Source organism: Garra rufa, chromosome 1 (assembly GCF_049309525.1).
Source record: "Garra rufa chromosome 1, GarRuf1.0, whole genome shotgun sequence".
In the NCBI taxonomy this organism is placed as follows: domain Eukaryota; kingdom Metazoa; phylum Chordata; class Actinopteri; order Cypriniformes; family Cyprinidae; genus Garra; species Garra rufa.
In genome coordinates, this window is record NC_133361.1 from 103,683,831 (window position 1) to 103,700,599 (window position 16,769).

General features: G+C 42.6%; 1 pseudogene; it reads left to right on the forward strand.

Annotated features, from left to right (window-relative positions):
• The first annotated feature begins 11,699 nt into the window (after nt 1-11,699).
• The window catches only part of LOC141341157 (uncharacterized), a 210,595-nt pseudogene continuing 205,525 nt past the window's right edge, over nt 11,700-16,769 (forward strand).

The following is a 16,769-nucleotide window of genomic DNA, read 5'->3' on the forward strand; positions in this document are numbered from 1 at the left end:
CTGGAGAAGAAGCCGCCGTCGACTGCAAGCATCTCAGCGGGACGAGCCACTGAAGCTGCTGGCCACGCCGCCTTCCGTGCCTTCCTGCTGCGCTTTCCGGCGCCTATATCCTTTCATTCTGAAGTGTGTCGCCGCTGCGATACACACTTATCAATAAAACATCATGATGGCGCCGCGGATGGCAGCCTCTGTGCGTAGCTCTCCAGTTGTTTTTGTGTTTTTGTTAGTTTTTCCTGTTTTTTGTTTTGCAAACACAATCAGTTTTACCCGGGATGAACTGCTGAACATTCGGCAGAACACACCACAAAACTTTCAACCGGCTTTCGATTATTCGGACATTTTATTTAAAGGAGAACTCCGGTGTGATATTGACCTAAAGTGTATTGAATCATGATACCGAGTGTGAACGTAACTTGCATATCTCATCTCGGTTTATGTCCAGCTGTCCGAAATCGGGGGTCAGTTAGCCGATGCTCACAACAGGTTGTCAATGAGAGTCAACAGGGCATCGGAATAGCCATGTAATAAATCACTGTTTTACGTCATTTACGAGGCACAAAGTAGCTCCACACTTCATTGGTAGACTTCCAAGGGCCCTGACATTTAAAACGAGACATTGAGAACTCAGAAAAAGCACCGGTAGTTTATTTACAAGAAGATTTATACAGACAGTACCTGGAAAAGAAAATCCGGTCGCCGCCATCCTGAACTTAGTCACGATAAGTCGAGTGTCGAGCACCAAAGAATTTATCAGGTTATCAACGTATCAGGTTGTAGTTTCCTTCGTGCTCGACACTCGACTTATCGTGACTACATTTAAGATGGCGGCGACCAGTCTGTTCCTGGTGGAAAATGTCTGTATAAATCTACTTGTAAGTAAACTACCTGTGCTTTTTCTGAGTTCTCAATGTCTCGTTTTAAATGTCAGGGCCCTTGGAAGTCTACCAATGAAGTGTGGAGCTACTTTGTGCCTTGTAAATGGCGTAAAACAGTGATTTATTTACATGGTTATTCCGATGCCCTGTTGACTCTCATTGACAGCCTGTTGTGAGCATCGGCTAACTGACCCCAGATTTCGGACAGCTGGACACAAACCGAGATGAGATATGCAAGGTACGTTCACACTCGCTATCATGATTCAATACACTTTAGGTCAATATCACACCGGAGTTCTCTTTTAATGTTGTAGTTGGCGGTGCGGCGGCGCTGATCAAGCGATATGGGACGCGCAGACAGGGAAAAAGAGCCGGCGCGCTCGTGAAGCTCAGGCAGCACGGTCTCCGCACATTGTTGCCAAGCATACATCTGGCAAATCTCCGCTCTCTTCCCAACAAAACGGACGAACTCTTCCTGCTCTCCCGGTCTAACAAGGATTTCTCAAACTCTGCCGGTCTGTGTTTCACAGAAACCTGGCTGAATGCAGAGCCGGACAGTAACGGAGTACATTTACTTGAGTACAGTACTTAAGTACAATTTTGAGGGATCTGTACTTTACTCAAGTTTCATTTTTGGGGAGTACTCATGACTTTACTCATGTACATTTGAGAGGGAAATATTGTACTCTTTACTCCAATACATTTCTATCAATAACCGTGAGTACCCATTACTTCTTCTAAAAAAAAGGAAAAAAGAAAACTCTCGGAAACCCTCAATTTGTTGTTTCCCTCTTAAATGCGGTTGGATTGTGCAGGCGCCACTGACAGCCTATCAGCAATCACCCTCAGCTTTCCGCCAAAGTCAACTCCATAGTCAGATAATGATTAAGATAAGAGACGAAACCATGGACGAAACAATGGATGAAGACGCAGCAGGTCTATCCCAGGAATGTGCCAACCCATGACCCCAGTTCAGAGTTGTGTCAGAACATTACTCTATTGCCTTCTTTGCTGGTTTAGGTTAATTGACTTGATTGATGAAAAAACAATTGTTAGCTGAATTTTCTTTTCTGATATTACACATTAATGTAAGCCGAGCATTTGCTTTGATGTTCTTGAGTATGCAGTGTGTTTAACACAGTCAGGTTCAAATGTGGGTGCAAAATTTTTCATAACTCCATGTAAGACGTTTCTGTACATAAATGTAAGCACTGTGGCAGTAGTAATGCAATATTTAGAAAATGTACTCTTGTACTCTTGATACTCAAGTACTTTTAAAAACAAGTACTTCAGTACTTTTACTTAAGTAGACATCTGACTGTAGTACTTTTACTTGTACTTGAGTAAAATTTAGCAAGGGGTATCTGTACTTTTACTCAAGTAATGAAGCTGTGTACTCTGTCCGCCTCTGGCTGAATGACGCGATACCAGACAGCGCGATCCGGTTGCCGGGCTACGAGCTGTTTAGAGGCGATCGCAACGCAGAATCAACTGGGAAATCGCGTGGCAGCGGGACGTGCTTTTACATCAACGTAAGGTGGTGTACAGATGTAACAGTTTTAAAGAAGATGTGCTGTTCTGATCTAGAAGCGCTCTTCATAAACTGTAAGCCGTTCTACTCGCCGCAAGAGTTTTCATTCTCGTGAGCGTCTACATTCCTCCGCAAGCGCACGTGAGCCTGGCTTTGCAGAAACTCGCTGATCAGATCACCGCGACAGAACAACAACACCCGGACTCTGTTTTAATCATTCATTTAATCATCATTTGTAATTTTAACAAAGCAAATCTCTCCCGTGAACTGCCAAAATACAGTCAACATATTACATGTCCAACCAGAGACAGTAATATATTGGACCACTGTTACATTACAATAAGGAATGCATATCACTCTGTCCCACAGGCAGCTTTGGGACTCTGATCACTGCCTGGTTCATCTTATACCAACATACAGGCAAAAACTTAAATCTGCTAAACCTGTAGCAAAGTCTGTGAAGAGATGGACCAATGAAACAGCAGGTTTTACAGGCATGATTTCAATGTACTGATTGGAGTGTTTTCGAAGCTGCTGCTACCGATCTGGAAGAGCTCACAGACACTGTTACTTCATGTATCAGTTTCTGTGAGGATACATGCATTCCTACCAGGACTCGATTAACTTTCAACAATGACAAACCATGGTTCACTGCAAAACTCAGACAGCTTCGTCACGCCAAAGAGGATGCTTACAGGAAAGGGGACAGTGTCTTGTATAAGCAGGCCAAATACACACTGGAAAAGGAGATCAAAGTGGCAAAGAAGAATTATTTCGAAAAGATAAGGAATCAATTCTCTACCAGTGACTCTTCATCGGTGTGGGACAGCCTGAAAGCCATCACTAACTACAAGACACCATCCCGCCGCATGGTAGAGAATCAGCAACTGGCAGACGACCTGAACGAGTTCTATTGCAGGTTTGAAAAAACTCCATTCACACCTCCAACAACAGCCCTAACAACACCGCTCTCCCCCACTCCGACAATCCACTTCAGTGAAAGAGATGTTCGCCAGGTCTTCAGACAGAACAAAAGAAGGAAGGCACCAGGCCCTGATGGTGTGACACCAGCCTGTCTGAAAACCTGTGCTGACCAGCTGACCCCCATTTTCTCACTAATCTTCAATTGGTCTCTGCAGATGTGTGAAGTAACGAAATGCCTCAAACGTTCGTCAATCATTCCCATTCCAAAGAAACCCAAAATAACAGGACTCAACGACTAAAGACCTGTGGCGCTAACATCTGTCGTCATGAAGTCGTTTGAAAAACTGGTTTTGGCTCATCTGAAGGACATCACCAGACCCTTACTGGACCCCCTGCAGTTTGTTTATCGAGCAAACAGGTCCGTATATGATGCAGTGAACATGGGTTTACACTTCATCCTGCAGCATCTGGATAAATCAGGGACTTATGTGAGGATACTGTTTGTAGACTTCAGTTCAGCCTTCAACACCATCATCCCAAACCTCCTCCTTCCCAAACTATCTCAGCTCTCCGTGCCCACCGCTCTCTGTCCGTGGATCAACAGCTTCCTGACAGACAGACAGCAGCTAGTGAGGCTGGGAAAATTCTCATCCAGCACCCGTACTATCAGCACTGGCGCCCCTCAGGGTTGTGTTCTCTCCCCACTGCTCTTTTCCCTGTATACGAATGACTGTACCTCTAAAGACCCCTCTGTCAAGCTCCTGAAGTTCGCAGACGACACCACACTCATCGGCCTCATTCAAGATGGTAATGAGTCTGCTTACAGACAGGAGGTTAAAGAACTAGCTGTCTGGTGCAGTCATAACAACCTGAAGCTCAACACGCTCAAGACTGTGGAGATGATCATTGACTTCAGGAGAAACCCCCCTGTTCTCCCCCCACTCACCATCATGGACAGTACTGTAAACACAGTGGAGTCATTCAGGTTCCTTGGCAATACCAAGTGGGGTGTTCACATAGACTCCATTGTGAAAAAGGCCCAGCAGATACTGTACTTCCTCCGCCAGCTGAGGAAGCTCAACTTGCCACAGGAACTGCTGAAACAGTTTTACTCTGCCATCATTGAATCCGTCCTCTGCACTTCTATTACTGTCTGGTTCAGCTCAGCTACCAATTCTGATCTCAGAAGACTACGTCGCATAGTCCGGACTGCTGAGTGAATCATTGGTACAACCCTTCCTACCCATCAAGATCTCAACTTATCCAGAGTCCGCAAAAGGGCTGGCAAAATCAATCTGGACCCCTCACATCCAGCACACTCGCTCTTTGAACTGTTACCATCTGGTCGGGGCTACAGAGCACTGAGCACAAAGACAACCAGACACCGGAACACAGTGCACACAGACACCACATTATGCACGTCCCAAGGTTTCTGTAAAAACGAAACGAAAGTGCATTCCCTCTATGCAGGCGAACGTTGTTTGCAGTGTGTTAAATGTGCCTGTTGCCACACAACCACATCCACACACAGACATAATAGTTCCCGCTATCAGCGCCCGCGCCCGAATGTCACGAGCACGTCACTTGTGCCACAGCACACCGAAACCACTCCGTTACTGAACGAACGGAGCGCGCTTCGTATTCAACCACTAGCTATTCATGCAAGCGCATAGGAAAAGCTTCCAGGGGTTTCGAAATGGTTGCTGGACATTATAAAAGGAGGCTATTCGTTACAGTTTCACCGACGCCCGCGCCACTATACAGCGCACTTCGAGACCACGATGCAGACAGAAGCAGTACACCTGCTTCGAGCAGAAGTGGCGAAACTGTTGAGCAAAGGGGTTATAGAGCCCCTTTCTCAAGCTCAGAGCGAAGGAGGGCTGTACAGCAGATATTTCCTGGTACCGAAAAAAGACGGTGGTCTCAGACCCATACTAGATCTAAGGCAACTGAACAAAGTGCTGGTGAAGCGTCGGTTCAGGATGCTCACGACTAGAAAAATTCTCGTGCAAGTTCGCCAAGGAGACTGGTTCGTGTCAGTGGATCTGAAAGACGCGTATTTTCAAATACAGATAGCGTCACATCACAGGCGGTTTTTGAGATTCGCCTTCGAGGGCCAGGCATATCAGTACATAGTTCTGCCGTTCGGTTTGTCCCAGGCACCCCGTTCATTTACGAAGTGCATGGACGCAGCGCTCGTTCCTCTCAGACTGAAAGGCGTGCACATACTGAACTATTTGGACGATTGGCTGATTCTAGCACAATCTCGCTCAGTGCTTGTGGAGCACACGACCATGTTACTCGATCACCTCGAGAATTTGGGTCTCAGGGTCAATTGGGTGAAGAGCTCTCTGTCTCCCAGTCAGAAGACTTCCTTCCTGGGCACAGAATTGGGCTCGCTGTCAATGATAGCGCGGCTATAACCACAGTGCGCAGCAGACATTCTGCACATAGCGGGCTCATACCGCTGCGGCGCGTCCGTCCCTCTCAAGAAATTTCAGAAATGCTGGGTCTCATGGCCTCAGCGTCATCAGTTCTCTAGCTGGGTCTGCTCCGCATGCGCCCACTGCAGTTCTGGTTGAAAGCGCGCCTTCCGCGTCAAGCATGGGTGTCCGGTCAGCTTCGTCTCACAGTCAATCAGAAATGTGTCACCGCCCTGAAACCGTGGAAAGTAGTCGACTGGTACCAGTCAGGTGTAAGCCTGGGGACTTCCTCGAGAATAAAAGTGGTGTCTACGGGATGGGGGGCTCTGCTCGAGGGCAGACCAGACCGTCTTTTGGCCAGTGGTCAGAACGGGAAAAGCTCCTGCATATCAACTGCCTCGAAATTCTGGCAGTACAGAACGCGCTGACGCGCTTCTGTCCCCAAATAAAGGAAAACCATGTACTAGTCTGCTCAGACAACATGTCAGTGGTGTCCTACATAAATCGCCAGGGCGGTCTCAGGTCCGAAAACCTATACAGGCTTGCAGAACGCCTCCTGGTATGGGCTCAGCGCAACCTGCGCTCGCTGAAAGCAGTTCGAGCAGGCGAATGGTCTCTACACCCACAGACAGTACAACTACTGTGGTAGAAATTCGGCAGAGCGGAAGTAGACCTGTTCGCGTCTCAGAACAACGCTCACTGTCTGGAATTTTTCTCCAAAAGCAGGGACGCGCTGGCCCACGTATGGCCCCGCCGTCATCTCTATGCTTTTCCCCCCGTCTCTCTCCTACCGCAGTTGATAGAGAGGGTCAGGGATAAAGGATGTTCAATACTGCTGGTAGCGCCGTTTTGGGAAAACCAGCCCTGGTTCCCAGCGCTGATTCAGTTGACGAGCACTGCCCCGTGGCCGATACCAGTGAGGAGAGACCTTTTCTCTCATGCCAGCGGCTCGATTTGGCATCCTCACCCAGAACTGTGGTCCCTCCATGTCTGGGCCACCAGCGAATATATGATGAACTCCCTAAAGGAGTATTAAACACGATCACGCAGGCTAGAGCCCCTTCTACGAGACGGCTCTATTCCTCAAAATGGTCTGTGTTTTCGGGTTGGTGGGCAGCCCTCGGATCGTCACCCACTGACTGTGGTGTGACGGAGGTGCTTTCCTTTCTACAAGAGCTGCTGGACAAGGGCAGAACCCCGTCCACGCTCAAAGTCTATGTGGCGGCCATAGCAGCGTTCTCGAGGACAACGTTAGGTCAGTCAATAGGAAGGAACGATTTAGTCATTCGCTTCCTGAGGCGAGCTAGAAGACTAAATCACCCCAGACCTCCCTCAGTCCCCGTATGGGACCTTTCTGTGGTTCTAGAGGCCATGAAAGGTGGACCATTCGAGCCTCTGCAGACGATTGATCTGAAATACCCGTCTCTTAAGACTGTGTTTCTGCTGGCTCTCGCTTCAGTGAAGTGCATAGGGGACTTGCACGCGATCTCTTTGTGCGCGACGTGCATGGAGTTTGGACCTAATGACTCTAAAGTCATACTCAAACCCAAGCATGGTTACGTTCCAAAATCCCTCAACACACCGTTTAGGGCACAGGTCATCGCTCTGTCAGCCCAACCGGTCAATGATGAGGAAACAGACGCGAGCCTCCTATGCCCAGTCAGGGCATTACGAGCTTACGTGTCTCGCTCGTCTGCTTTTAGGCAGACAGAACAGCTTTTTGTTTAATTTTATGGGCCTCCCAAGGGACTGGCCGCGTCGAAACAGAGCCTATCCAGATGGATAGTTGATGCTATTGCGCTGGCATATGCTTCCAAGGGCATGCAGTGCCAGCTGGGTTTTAGAGCACATTCTTGCCTTGCAAGATATTTGTACGGTGGCGGGCTGGGCCTCTCCGTCTACATTTATAAGGTTTTACAACCTGGAGGTTCCCGCCTTACAGGCCAGGCTGCTGTCAGTCTAGATAATAAGTGTTATCAGACCTGATGCTATCAGCTCGGAATGCTGCGTCTACTGGGCACAGCTCTTGGGTTGACAGTGAAAGTAGTAGCACAAGATGTGCCTGGACAAACTGTGTAAAGACCCATATTTCCACATCAGTTCAGGCCATAACCCCGCCCTGTATGTACGTTAAACTTAGCGTCTGAGTTACGCTGCACTATGTGGAAGAGTGCGGCGTTGCCCCTCCCTCTTCCCCGGACTCTCTGTGAGTTCTCTAGGTGATTATGAACTATATGAACCCCGGGCTTTCGCCCTTGGGTCTTTGGTGTCAGATCTCAGCATGCACGCCGTTTTGCACTGGGTCCCCTAGCGTAAGATACTTACGCAGTACGAGAGACCTCTCGTAAGAGAACGTACTCTGTTCTCTCTAGAGAGGGAACAAGTACTGCGTATCTTGCCGTGCATGCGCACGCTCTGGTCGCTTCGATAATGCAAAACCAGATAATAGCTGCCTGCAAGCGGTATTTATAGGCCTAGACCACGCCCTTTTTGGCGGGAAGCGACGCAGTGGGCGCGAAATGCCCCCATTGGATCTGGCGTTGCGCCAGGCCTCGCTCTATAGGCTGCTGCAGTTGCCGCAGAGCAGCCAATAGGCGCGTAAGCTGTTTCGCTTATGTCTGTATGCTGCTGCAACACGTTTTACATTATTACAAAATTAAGGATAATTTTTGGCTTCAATATTTCACAGAAAAGGATTTTACCCTAGCGTAAGATTCTTACGCAGTACTCGTTCCCTCTCTAGAGTACGTTTTGTGCATGTGGTCTAACTTGCTCAGATGTAATGATTACGTATGTGAAATAAAGTCTGGTCGTCGCTTTCACTCGACTAGTTCTGCCGCCTTAATAGTTCAATGAATGTTAGTTTATGAGAAGAGTTAACTAATATTTTATTAGTTGGTCAGTCACAGAAAAAAATTGTCCGTGTCAAAAACGTTAAAGAGATCGTTAACATCTAGGACTAATTCCAGTTAATCAGGCAGGAAAAAAAACATTCGCCTATCATTCTTCAAGCTCACATCTGGCTTATCATTTGAAAGTGAAGCATTTAAATAAGCAGCGGACGGCTTCATCTGGTGACTCAAGCCGGACTGAGACACACACCAATTTATCAGCCGCCTCAGTATTTAAGGTGCTTTTTCTAACATATAGTTATAATATACTATATAATCTGGTCAAATGCTGGGGTTGTGTGATGTTTGTTTCAGAGAGGGGTGTTAGGGGTGGGTTTTACAGTAAGGCTGGTCTGACAGTGGAAGTGCTGTTTGATTTTGGGCTTGCGGTTTGAGGTGCAAAGCCCTTGACCCTGTCCAGCTCATTGTTAACCCTGGTACGCACTGGCCCAAACTGGCTATTGTCAACATGAGTGTTAAAGGAACACTCCACTTTTTTTTTTTTTTGGAAATGGCTCATTCTCCAACTCCCTCTTGAGTTAATAAGTCGAGTTTTACCGTTTGGAAATCCATTCAGCCGTTCTCCTGTTCTGGCGATATCACTAAGCATAGATTGTAAATGTAAAGCTGTGATTTTCTAGGCTGATAAGATTAGGAACTACACTCCTATTCCAGTGTAATAGCCAAGAAAGTTGGCGGCCGTAATATGATGCAGCAGGTGCAGTAATATCACGCAGCACATTAGTGCACAACGTGACCAACTGCAAGCACAGGGAGCGTTCCTCATTGGAAGTTACCTAGCTGGGAACTAATTTCAGGCGCTGCATGATATTACTGCACCTGCTGCTTCGGCCATATTACAGCAGCAAACTTCCTTGACTATTACGCCGGAATGGGAGTGTAGTTCCTAATAGGGCTGGGCGATTTGGCCTAAAATTAAAATCTCGATTAATTGAACATTTTAACCCGATTACGATTAATGAACGATTAGTTTATTCATTAATAATATTATTTAATTATATTTAAATAATATTTATTTGTTTGCCCTCATAGTTCACTGACAAGTTTTGTACAGTAAATATGCTCACATATGACAAGTGAGAGATTTTTGAATGAAGGGTGCACGCACTATCTATGATCTACTATCTATGATTATTTATTGAACATCAGTGTGAAACAACTGAAATGAAAGCACACATTGCTTAAAGTGCCCCTATTATGCCTTTTCAAATATGATATTTCATGTAGTGTGTCATGTAGCTGTATGTGAACATAAACTATCTGCAAAGTTGTGACACCGACAGTGCAATATAAATGAAGGTTTTGTCAAACAAAAAAAAAGAGTCGGCTCACATTCGCCTAAACGAGTCGTCAGCAATTCGAATATTTTTCTGTAACGGCCACACGTCACGAGCTACACATTTGCGTGTGTGTGTGTGTGTGTGTGTGTGTGTGTGTGTGTGTGTCTGTGTGTCTATTTTGGAACTCTGATGTCCGCCCACGATCAATTTCGCGAACAACTTGCACGCCTACGAACAGTAGGCCTGCCATTTTCACGTGGATTACATCATGTCAAGAAGACGCCCTGTGCTGTGAGAGTGAATTTGTTTTATATGCCCTTCCGAAAGATGAAACTACCAAGAAATAAATTTTTTCAACAACACCTCAGCAGTCCAATTCTAATCTTGTTTTGTGTTCGCGTCATTTTACTGATGACTGCTTTTCCAATCTTGGCGAGTAACTTACAACGCGAGATTCACCAAACGCTTGGTTTTAAAAAATTGATCAGTGCCCAGTTTATTTGGACCGGCTTGCTCCTCTGAACTTCTACCTGTAAGTATGATTAATAATTGATGATTGTATTTTCTAGCGATCGTTCAAAATACGTATTTGTGTACGTCATGGTGTGTAACAACCCTGCACATGTCTTGGTAACCGGCTAACTTGCGTTTCTGTAGTTCTGTTGTTCAGCTGTGAGTGCAATGTAGTCTAAAAATTGTGATTGATGCAGCTTGACTGTCTGTCTGCCTTATTAGTTTAAGTAATGATAATGATAAACGATGGCTTAACGCAGTGTTATGGATTGTACGTTACAGTGTTGAAGTTCACAACGTAGAGGTGTGCCCGGTTCGCTTACAAAAGCAAATTGCAAGCACTTTCCACAGTTATAATATGACACCCACTGAGAAACGTCCTGCTCCAGTCGTGCTTGCAAAACAGTTTCTTGTCGATGTGCCACTTCAACCGTTTCATCGTCAGACTCCGGCTCGAATTGATAGGGTAAAATCGAGGCCATCTTTTCTATGCATTAACAGGTCTCCGCAGCTGTCATTCAGTTATGCCAATGGGCGTTTCGTTTTGCGCTGTAGCAGTAGACCAATCCAAAAGGACTGCACCATCTGACCAATCACAGCTGTGAGGGCTCACTGAAAGGAGGGGTTTAGAGAGACTGATTCTTCGAACTGCTTCACACGAGTCGTTTACGAATCATTTAGAAACGGGGTAAAATTAAATCTAATTTTGGAGGAAACTAAAGTATTTTTTTAACCTGCAAACATGTAAACCTGTTTTAAGAGACTATTACAACAATATTAACTACCTTTAACATGGCATAATAGGGGCACTTTAAATTGAAAAGTCACATTTTTCTTAAATTAGTGAAAATAAATCACGTGCACTTTTAAAGTAAATTTCAAAGGGTTTCCAGTGCTCTGGGAACAATGAATACTGTGTAGGGACCATGTCAGTTGGAACACAGTTCATGCACAGAGCTCAATTCTAATGAGCTGATTATCAGAGTCAGGTGTGTTAACTAAGAGAGACATGCAAATTATGCAGAGCAGGCGGAGCGTGAGGACTGGAATTGAGAACCACTGGCTTAGGGCATATAGGATTTAGTTGTGTGTTAGTTTTGACACTTTACATGTTTGAATGTTTTGATCTCTGCTGTTTTGTGTCTTTAAACAGGGGTTAACTTTTACTTGTCTTTTTTCACTTTAGACCTGATGGCACTGAAAGAGGAGAGTCAAGAACTGAATGAAATGGAAGAGAAAGATTATGATTTCATAAATGGAGAAAAATATTTTAGTTGGTCACAGACCGAAACGACTTCCTCAAGAAAAAAGACTCGAAAGAAAGGAAGAAGTTATTTTACCTGCCAACAGTGCGGAAAGTGTTTCAGTCAAAGAGGAAGTCTTAAAAGACACATGAGAATTCACACAGGAGAGAAACCTTATGGCTGCCAACAATGTGGAAAGCATTTCGGTCTTAGAAAATGTCTTAAAAGGCATTTTATGATACACACTGGAGAGAAGCCTTACACCTGCCAACAGTGTGGAAAGAGTTTCACTCAACCTGGACACCTGTGAGTCCACATGAGAGTTCACACCGGAGAGAAACCTTATATCTGCGAAGAGTGTGGAAAGGGTTTTACTCGATCTGGACAGCTTGGAGCCCACTTGAGAGTTCACACTGGAGAGAAACCTTATGCCTGCGAACAATGTGGAAAGCATTTCGGTCTTCGAAAAAGTCTTAAAAGGCATTTTATGATTCACACTGGAGAGAAGCCTTACACATGCCAGCAGTGTGGAAAGAGCTTCACTCAACCTGGACACCTTGGAGTCCACATGAGAATTCACACCGGAGAGAAACCTTACGTCTGCCAACAGTGTGGAAAGGGTTTTACTCGATCTGGAAAGCTGAAAGTCCACATGAGAGTTCACACTGGAGAGAAACCTTATGTCTGCCAACAGTGTGGAAAGAGTTTCACTCAACCTGGACACCTGGGAGTCCACATGCGAGTTCACACTGGAGAGAAGCCTTATGTCTGCGAACAGTGTGGAATGCATTTCAATCATAGGCTGAATCTTGAAAGACATGTTTCAATTCACACTGGAGAAAAGCCTTTCATATGCCAACAGTGTGGTAAGAGTTACACTCAAAATGGAAGCCTTACCAGACACATGAGAATTCACGAACACCCTTATGAGTGTGATCAGTGTGGAAAGAGTTTTGATCAACATGAAAGCTTTGAAGTCCATAAGAAAACTCATGAAGAGAGTCCTTACACATGCTCTGAGTGTGGAAAGAGTTTTAGTCAAAAATTGTTCTTTGAAGACCACATGAGAATCCACTCTGGAGAGCAACCCTACACATGCCCTCAGTGCGGAAAGGGGTTTAATTATAAGCATCACCTTCAAGACCACATTAGAATTCACACTGGAGAGAAGCCTTTCACCTGCAAACAATGTGGAAGAAGTTTCAACCGAAAAGGAACTCTTAACAGACACATGAGAGTTCACTCTGGAGAAAAGTCAGCTATATATGATCACTCCTTTACGAAAATTAACAATGTTTGTTTCGTAGTAACCATGGTTTAACTAAGGTTTTAGTAATAAAACCATATTAACTATAAAATAAACCATGGTTCTACCACAGTCACCATAGTAAAACTATAGTTTTTGAAGAAAACCATAGTAACTCCAAAATAAACCATGGTTTTACTACAGTAATTGTAGTTAAGCCATGTTTTTTTATAGTAAAACAATAGTAACTACAAAAGAACTATGATTTTACCACAGTATCGACAGTGAAACAATAGCAATGATGAAATGAACCATCTATAGCATAACTGTGTTAAAATTAAATATTCATGTACTATAATATGTGTGCTTATACTTTTTACCCGGAAGAAATAAATAAGCATGATTTGGTAAAGGAAAAAAATTAATACATACATACATATATAAAATAATGGCTTTAGCTGCTCTTCCTCTTTCACATCCGAATTGTTTTGCTTCTTGGGGAGTGAGTTGGTTTTGCAGACCCATCTCCTTAATTTCCCAAACATACAAAAAAATACATAAACAGTGTTTAAAACTTTACAATACCATAAAATCTTAAAACAAAATGATTTTTATCATTACATACATTATTAAAAGCTGATAAAATGCAATGAGTATTTCTATTATTAACAGAGAAGTCAACTGTTACACACTGCTTTATATCCTTCATTTCATTTTGTGTATGTAATGCAGGCCTCGCAAAATCGCTTGCCCAAAGCCCCGGGACTACAGTGTTTTTCACTCGGGCTACCAAAATAGTTAGCTGGACAGATGTTAATATGCCTTCTAAAAATCTAAACAATTAAGAAAAAATATAATAAATTATAAACTCGATTTATCCCTTTTAATGGTGTAAAGATTGACATTCCATTGTATGAGATTTTTTTTTTTTTTTTTGTGAACCTGTATCTGATTTATAAATCATGCCATTTTATGCCTTAATATTATACCGTCTACAATCTTACAATACAATACATCAGGGGCCACATATATTTTCAATAGTGACCATACAGAGTTTAATATAACAGCTGTTCTTTATTACTGTATTTAATAGAAAGAAGAAAATCTATTTCTAATCAAAATGAATAGGTAAAAAAATATATTTTTAATCTTTTAGACATTAAAATGGTCTTTTATGTTCGGTTTCTTTCTCAGAACTGCTTCACAGCATTGGCTGCTAGAAGACTCTGAAATAATATGTATATCAGCAAGGAATGTGTCACAATATACAGTACAGTATTGCTGTACTGATGTTTTGAGCAAAGCCCTATTTAGGGAACCCCTTTCACTGTGATAAAAATATTACTAATTCTGTTGTTTGAGTCCTGAACTAAACATACATGCAATTAAAACTTTTAATAATGCATTATTGGTCTTATTAATGACATTGTTACTTATTATGTAAGTAACTGGATGCCTACAATGAGATGATGAACCCGAGGGGCTCTTTAATGCCTTGTTCCAGGGGCCCTTTTTATACTTTGAGCACCTGCCCCTTTAAAGGTCACTGCACGGTCCTGGGGAACATTTATGAATTCATGAGTACGGTTTATAAACTGAGGGAACGAATTGCAAAACCGTGCCCATGGATTAATTATTTTTCTTCTACAGGGGCCATTAGGGGCTCCATACTGTATAAATGCTTTGAAACTACTTACTTGGAAAAAAACATACAAATCGTTCTGGTAATATTAATCCAAAAATGACTTGAATTGCCCTAATACTGGGTGGAAAAGGGTACTCTCAACTTCAAACAAACGTAATACAAATTGTATTACTTTGTAAGCAACCCAGCTCGTGCAGAGGAGAAGCAGGAATGTAAGAAATAAATGGATATTGTTTCCATAATGTTAGTATAATTGGGTTTTATACAAACATAAAAATGTAAAACTATAGCAATATTTAAATATGGACAATTTTTTTTTTCTGAGATGAAGTAGCCTACTGCTGTTAGCCCATATGTTGTGTTTAACACTGTAATATGAAATGTAATAAATTTTTTTCAGTCAGAGATATTACTCATGTGATAGATAACTGTTATAATCTCATTTTAGCACAGGCTGTTATAGTTAACCCTTTACATAATAATGTAATATTTAATATAACAATCCTTTACAGACATAAAATTTTAATTTTTCCAATTTTATTAAATAATAGTTCAATCTCTCTGCAAACTCAAATTAAATTTTTAAAAAGTTTTTTTCAGTCCTGTAATTTGAAAACCGAAATACTGGAATTCTTGGTTGAGAATATCACCAATGTATTAGATATAAAATTAGATAATTAGTACCAATAGCTTTGGACTTTTGACAGATCTGCAGTTCGTCCCTTCAATTCATCCCACGTACTAGGTACAGTATTATGTGTTGTATAATGTTAAATTATGATTTTAGCGAACAAGACCTTTATTTTGGTCTAGAGATGTGACGTAATAATGCTGCGGCGCGCTCCTGCATCTGGGATTCAAACGGAGAAAGGTGTGTGCTTTTAACAACTGATAGTGTTTAAATCAAGACAACTCGTTTAGAGAATTGCATTTAAAACTGTGAAATTAATTGTTAGCAAACACAACACTGTAATGCTTTATTTAGTGACACTGTACTCCCTATATAGCAAATATTTATTCCTAACGAATTCGGTCACTGGAGTAATGTTGATAGAAACGGATCTTTTCGAAATTCCGAGTCAACTGAATCAATCGATTCACAAAATGATTCACTGATTTGAATCGCCGCTCACTGACGACGTCTGCTGCTCAAAACACTGGAAATGCAACGAGAACAACAAACACTTGAAATGACAACGACTACAAACAGCAAATGTTTTCATGAAAGTCTTATCTGATGAATGAATGCTGTAAAAAAATGACACTTTTTAAGTTAACATTTGTTTTAACTGTCAGTGATTTTTTTTTCTGCCATCATCAAAAGTGCAATATTAAAACGTTAATAGCACTGAATGTTCATTACAACAAGCAATAAATAAACACATTTCAGAAACACTGTTTACTGTAATAGTCACTCATCTTGTAATTTAAATATGAAATGATGTTACTTTGTTACTCTCCAACTCCAACTCATCATAACTTCTCTGGGTTTAATTAGAAAATATTTCTTAATTGAATGCTGCTTTTAAATTCATAAAGTACGAACCTTAATTCTAACATGCAGGGTTCGTACGGGTGCTTGAATTCCTTGAAAATGCTTGAATTTTAGTTTTCAAGGTTGGAAAAATGCTTGGATTTTGGATGAAGTGCTTGAAAGTGCTTGAATATGCAGTTGCATCGGTTTAATATTAATTCGCTTTCATACTAAATAGTTTTTTTTTGTTATGCTTATAATATGTAAAAGAAAGAAAAGAAAAAACAGGTCCGCTCGATTGTGCAAATGAGGCTGTAGTGTGATCTGCCGGTCTTTCTTGCTGCGCGCCCTCTGATGGAACAGAGCGGTAGATAAAACATGCCAGTTATCAGGAGGTTGTTGCATCAGTCCTCGATGGCTTGAAAACGACAAATAAGAATTATGTTTAAAACGAGAATTTGAGGATCGCAAAATTGCCAGCCCGATGTCTCGGGGCTATTGTGTTTTCCAGTCGGGCTACTAAAATGTTTCACCGGACTTGTGCGGGTCATTACAAACTCATCAGTTTAGCCTTATCAAAGTTAAGGCCATACAAAGTTTTAAATGTATTAAATAGTATAAGAAAAGGCTTAATTATAAGTTTAAGAGCTAGGGACGGATATACGAGAATCGCGATAAGGCTGGATAAAACTTCAAAAGGCA